The 7,008-nt window shown below is 32.4% G+C and overlaps 1 long non-coding RNA gene across 1 annotated transcript; it reads left to right on the plus strand.

The window, feature by feature from the left end:
• Positions 1 to 1,522: 1,522 nt before the first annotated feature.
• LOC125115444 (uncharacterized) lies at positions 1,523 to 6,383 on the plus strand. The gene is made up of 2 exons (XR_007132112.1): positions 1,523 to 1,554; positions 5,148 to 6,383. It is a non-coding gene; the product is annotated as an uncharacterized LOC125115444 (long non-coding RNA).
• The last annotated feature ends 625 nt before the right edge of the window (positions 6,384 to 7,008 follow it).

Consider the following 7,008-nt stretch of genomic DNA (forward strand, 5'->3'; position numbering starts at 1 on the left):
TTAGTAGCAAATATACTCAGTGGAGAAAAATGCAAAGATTTCTTCCTGAGAATTGCAACAAGACTAGGATGTATGCTATCAGCACCTCTATTACACATTTTACTGGATTTCTAGACAGTGCAATAAGGTAAGAAAAAGAAATAATAGGTACAATAATAAAAAAGGTATTAAATAAAACTTTCTTCACAGTGAAATTATTTGCTTGAAAAATTCAAAAGGATCTACTGGTCAACTATTCCAGCTGAGTGAATTTAGCAAGTTTTATAGAAAAAAGTAATTTCCTCCGCTTCCCTCGCTCTCTCTCTAGTTCATGGTATTAACTACGAAAAGATCATGGGCACTGTAGACACTTTTAATTTCTGTAATTAAAAATTACAGAAATTAAAATAATATTGCTTCACAATATTATTTATTATGTTCTCTTTATCCTGTATTTAACTAAACTAAATTAAGAAAGCTAAATCTTTGACTTAACTTGATTTCAGTTGGATGCTTTGGCAAGAATACTTCAAGGTGGTACTATATACATCACACTGTGTGTCATGAGGAAGCTGCAGCAGATGAAGGATTCAGAGTTGTCACTACAGTGGCTTGAGTCACTACTGTGACTCAGGTTTGATTCCTGGCCCAGGAACTTCCACATGCCACGGGCATGGCCAAAAAAATGTCTGGATGTCCTTTTATGAACAAATGGTTCCAAGTTTCATCAGTGAGTTAAGTTGGTGACAACCACATTTCTTCATTTCAAAATTGCAGTTTTCCGCATGCAACTCTGTGGGTGGTTCTTTGGTGTGATGGCAATATTCAGTTCCTGGTTCATCCTTGATCTAATCATTTCTGATGTCCTCTGAAGATCTTAACTTGAATCAGTTATTTCAGTACACTGATTTTGTGTGAATCATTTCTAATTCTTGGGTGTAAAAAAAGGTAAGTAGATAATACTCCACTGAGAACAGTAAAATCTCAGAGAAAGTGTGGTTAGGGAAAACTGCAGCTAAATGATAATTCTTATTTCTTTTTTTGGTTCCTTGTGATTTAGTATGGCTTCATTTAATATTTTAATGAATCTCAAGCATGACTATACTGTCCTTTCTGTTGATTAAGCAATATTAAGTTTAAATTTAAAGGAGCAGTTAGTTGACATTTTCAAGACTCTGAATGGTTTCAGCAATAACCTGGAATGTAAGTCGATTAATCATAATCCTGTCAAGTGGAATTCTTCCCAGAGCTTGTTTATCAAAGCAGAATATAAAAGAATAAGGTAGAAAACAGAGTGCAAAAATTGGTAAGAAGAAGGCAAAGGATTATTTTTTCTCTAATTCTTTAAGATTGGATTTATAAAGGCCGGTTTCATTTGGATTATAGAGAAATGAGAAATGTTGAAAAAGCTTTAAAACAGCTTGTTTAGAAGAAAATTTTGGCATTGAACAGGTTACACAATGCCTTTTTGAGCAGAAGCAGCATTTCCATCTGAAACTTTATTTAAACCTTATCTCTGCTTTGCAGCTGTACCTGGAAAGAAGGAAGAGAAAACAACCAAGACAGTGGAGCAAGGTAAAAAAAAATGAAGAAAGTTGACATTATCTTCTTTAGAAAGACAACAACATGAGGAGGAAAGCACTGGATTCAGACAGGCGGACGACAATAACCTTTAAATTGATTGCTTTCTATCACTGTCCTTGCATGTTTTTCTGTGCCAGGGAGAATGTGAGGTGGCATTCTTGTTCTTTTGTATAACTAAACTTTAAGTGTAAGTTCAGAAAAACTTATAAGAAAACTCCACAGACTGCTTAATTACATCAAGAGAAATGCTGAAGATGGTTGGGAATAAGAAAATAGTCTTAGGCAGTTAGTAGATATTTTTTCTGCTTGATTTGTGGTTTTAATGCCACCTGAGTGATCATAGTTTAAACAATAAAGATGACACAGTTCTATTTATGCAGAAACTATTGCAACTGCTTGAAAAGTAATTTGTTGAAACAAAGCAAAAAACCAGCAATACAAGTAAATTACTTGAGTTTATGACTTCAGCAATTGATTCTCCCAAGAGGTCTAAAATTTCAATGTTTTAAGTCATAATGCCATAAATAATGCATTTTCTTTTTAATTATGCAGCGATATAATAAATATATCACTCCAGAATATGCTTGAGAAAAATGCACAGTAGATTAAAAGCATTTGATGTGATGTTAGGCCTTATGTTAGAGCTCACAGTGCTAAGAATTTTAATTACTGCTCCCTTCATTCTTTGTTTTTTAATATATCATAATATTTATTATTTATTATAATAAAATCAGAACTAGCAATATTTTTTCAAGGATGAAATCACAATAATTTCCTTTCTTAAATTTGAGTCAATTAAATTCCTAATATTAGAATTTAGAAATATTTATGTAAATATATCAAGATGATCTTTCAGTCCCTCACATTTCAGATAAGTAAACTAAGCTTAAAAAATTAGTCAAGGATTTATTTCCTTGTGCTTTTCAAAATAAAAATCACATTAAATAACATTGAAAAAGTTTTTAAATTCATCTTGACCTCTGCAGACTACCTGGAAATTTAGAATTCAGTCAAATGTTTCTGTCAACTTTTTTTTGAGGTGGCTTTGTTACTCTCTAAAATATAAAGTGGAGGAGTAGAAGCATGGGATCCCAATTTCAAAGTGCTCATTTAGACAAGGTTCTGAGCCTAAATTTCTTCCCTAAAAAAATGAAGTTAATTATACTTACCTGCCAGTCTGTCAAGATGTAGAGTTCAGGTAAGAGAACGTATGTGAAAGGATATGAAAAATTGTAAACTCCTAGTTAAATCTATAGTATTTACTTAGGCACTTTTTCCTCATAAAATCAGCTTCAATATAGGTAAGAAAAACCATCAAATCCCTTTGCTTTCACTAAGCTTCATAGTTTTTCTCCCCTGTGGTATAAAGGTGTTGATTATTCATTTGTGGATTGTTTTTATAGCCATAGCAAATTAAAAGAAGACTGACTAGAATATAAAATGTCTACGCTGATAATACTACCTAACATATAACTGATTTAAGCACTGACTTGTTTCTTCTTACCTGCGTGTTGGTTTCAGTTTCATGATTTCTATAATGTCGTCTCGAGTGGATAGGAGACTGAAAATTGCTCTTAGAGATGTGAATTTACTCCTTCAGATGACTTTATAATTTATTCTTTTATTAAAAATATTTTTATTTTATAAACACAGATTCTTTGCTTACGTAAAACCAATAAGATACTTTCAATGGCTTTTTAAAATATCATTTCAGTTTTAAATATTGTAAAGCAATAGCCTCATATTTTTTAACTATACAGATCATAAGTAGGCTATTTGGATACTTGCATATTTTTGCAATGGTATATCTATAACTAATAATTGATATGAAAAATATTTATCTTGTGAGTTTAATAAAGCAAGGAATTTATGTGAGAATAAATCAGTGACGTTCTACAACTTCATCATAGCATTCTAATATTTATTCATAAGATGATGCTTTGACTATTATTTACTTCTCTTCCTTACATAGTTTTTAGTTATCTTCATAAGTATAAATAAGACGGAGTTCCCTGGTGGCACAGAGGATTAAGGATCCAGCATTGTCACTGCTGTGGCTTGGGTCACTGCTTTGGTGCGAGTTTCATCCCTGGCCCTGGAACTTGGCATGTCACAGGCACAAACCAAAAAAAAAGTATAAATAATCTAAAACTAATTAATAATATATTGAAGTACAATTAAATAGTTTTTAAAGAGTTATTTTCATTCATTCAGGTTTGAACTTGTGGGCTTGTACTAGATAAAAATTATGACTTTCATAATTCTTAATAATTTTAAATACATTTTGAGATAAAGATAAAATTGAGTATATTGAACTTCAGAACTTATTCTGCATTATAATTGTACTTGGGAAACATTGATTAAGCGAAACTTTATAGAAAATTCATACAGTGAAAGGTGGAATAAATTTTCTATTAATGTAATTTAGTAAACTAGACTTCATATCATATAAAAAGTAGGAATTCAGTTACTATAACTTCTGCAAAAGTCCAAAAATGCACTTCATTTTTATCTTTAATTCATGATGGATCATGTGTTTTTCAGTTATTCTTTTCATAAAAATCTAAAATCGGCTGGACTGGACCTTTATAAATCTCTCCACTTTAAAGCCACACACACACACACACAAACACTATTAATTATTTTCCTTGTTTAGAAAGCAATTATCTAGAAGCATCAGGAGATACAAATATTTTCCACAATACATGTTGTTACTATCATAATGAAATCTGAGGAATTCCAAAGATAAAACATTACAGCATATGCTACTGTATGAGGATTCATTTTTATTTATTTGTATGTTACATATGGAAAGAGGACATGGCATTTCATTGAGCTTAGTGTATTTATTACTTGATATTTAATTTCTCATATTTTTCCTCCTTGGTCTTACTTTTCAAAATTGACCTATCCCCCTGAATCCAAATTCCTTCTCTCTTTTTCAAGCTTGCTTTCTCTCAGAAGAAAACCTTTGGTAATATTTGCTCTTTACTAGCCAGAGGATCAAAACAGTCACTCCAGGGACACATCCAGTGGTTACTTAGTGGGGCAAGGAAGGAGGCCAATCAAGACACTTCACTTGAATATTCTGAGTTGTAGTTTGGAGACCCAGCATCTCCTTGTTTCTCATTTTCTTCCTTCAAGGTGATTCAAATCCAACAGTCAAAAGGTGAAGAAAATCATTAAGTTAGTAGCATATCATCTTTCTTTTTCTTTCATTAACACCTGTGCGTGACATCACTTAAAGCCGTCTTTGAGTTTGTTCTAAGGGCCTGTAATAGTGCTGGCATGTAGGAAGTATTCAATAAATGTTAGTGGGTTGCCTGAAAACATAGAGGGATTGTTGAAAAAAAGAGTATTAGCTGATCCAGATGTCAATGACCTGTGCCTCTAAATCCTGTGTCATTAAGATAATATTTTAGCAAATGAGATTTCTGATAGCAAAGGTTGCCAGATATATCAGAAACCAAAAGATAAGTGATAAAATCATTCAACTACCCTCATTTTAAAGTAAAAATAGCAGAGGGAATTAATAATTAAATATGCATTATTCATTAATTACATCATTACTGTGATCTTTGTAGGTGGTGTTTTACATAAGCGGAACTGCATGTGGTGAACCATCACAAGGATAATGATATTGAATAAATTTTAGCAAAGCAATCACAACTACTATATTACGAATTTTTTTAAAATAAACTGGAAGAGAAAATTTAATAACTGCCCAATTAGGCCAATGTGTATGTAAATATAGAGACATTAAGCCTTATCCTTAATTTTACAGTTATAGAGCTGAATTAGATAATCTTCAACTCCTTCGAATCATAGAAAAAAATTTCTATTCAACAAAGTTTTGAAGTAATATGTCCCTTAGATCAGAATACAGAGGCTGTTCCTTTTTTAGGAGAAGGCTGGTCTGGAAAAACTTTTATTTTTAAGATTCTAAGACTTAACTAAATGTTAGGGGAAAATACACTTTATAAATTTGGATACTTTAGTATCCCAAAATTAAACTGAAATTTTCATCGCAGAAACATTAAGTATAGTTTTCCATCATCTTAACAATTAAAATCACTTCAAATCTACTTTACATACAAACAGGACAGAAAAAATATTCGTGAAAAGAGATTAAATAGAATTTGAGTGCCTATTAACTACCAAGAATAATTCGAATTACAATTCGTAATCATCGTATTAAAAGGATAAAATTGGAACATGTGGATTATACATGTATCAAATACAGTTCATTTCCTGTAATAAAATTTTTTTCTTTAAATTAACAAACATTTCTAAATTCATTCATTTGCACTAATTTGTGTCCATTTGAAGAGTTTCTGTCTGTCTTGGCCTTTGTTACTATTTTGTAAACAATGGTACCCTACATAATTGTATTAGTGTTTTAAATTGTCGCAATAGCAGGTGAAACCCAATTGCTATTACATGCTTTGTGTATTTGTCACTGTCCTCAGCCACTTTCAAGATTGTTCTGTTCTTTGTAAATGCACTGGTCTATTTAGAATCTGTGATGTATACTTATTGATCCCATACTTTCAAGTGAATGTTAATATCCAAGAGTAATGATTTCTCTGAGAGAAACATATTTACTTAAATAATAAATGTTTATATTTCATGATGTGTCAACATTATAAAAAAAGAGAAAAACAATTTTACACTTCAGATCAATGGAGTAAAACTGAAAGTGTAGTTGATACATATTGTATTTCACTATTTCCTTAATATGTGATTATAAAATAACCTATTTGCACATGTGGACTAAGTCATGCTGTTGACTCTCAATAAATGTTAAATGAAAATAACAATACTATTGATTTCTGTGAATTTCAAACTTTTGACAGTAGTTTGTGCTTTGCTTGTTTAATATTTATTGAGCGCCCACAACAGACTAGGCGCTGGGAATGAGTGTGAGGAGCACAGAGTGAGCTTTGGAGAGAAGATGGTCTACATAATAGAGCCCATGCAACATCTGTAAAAATGAGTGTACTCTGCTTGCTTACGCATTTTGTATATTTTCAAGAGCACCTTCAGCAATTTTCCACTGTCTCACTTGCTCACATAACATATTTCACTACTTCTTTTTTTTTTTTTGTCTTTTTGCTATTTCTTTGGGCCGCTCCCGCAGCATATGGAGGTTCCCAGGCTAGGGGTCGAATCGGAGCTGTAGCCACTGGCCTAAGCCAGAGCCACAGCAACGCGGGATCCGAGCCGCGTCTGCAACCTACACCACAGCTCACAGCAACGCCGGATCATTAACCCACTGAGCAAGGGCAGGGACCGAACCCACAACCTCATGGTTCCTAGTCGGATTCGTTAACCACTGCGCCACGATGGGAACTCCCATTTCACTACTTCTTACTCTTATTTTATTTAATACTTTTAGAATGTTCTCACCATCATTTGATCTCACATATGGAAATTTCTTTCTAA

The sequence above is a fragment of the Phacochoerus africanus genome, chromosome 2, assembly GCF_016906955.1.
Source record: "Phacochoerus africanus isolate WHEZ1 chromosome 2, ROS_Pafr_v1, whole genome shotgun sequence".
NCBI lineage: Eukaryota > Metazoa > Chordata > Mammalia > Artiodactyla > Suidae > Phacochoerus > Phacochoerus africanus.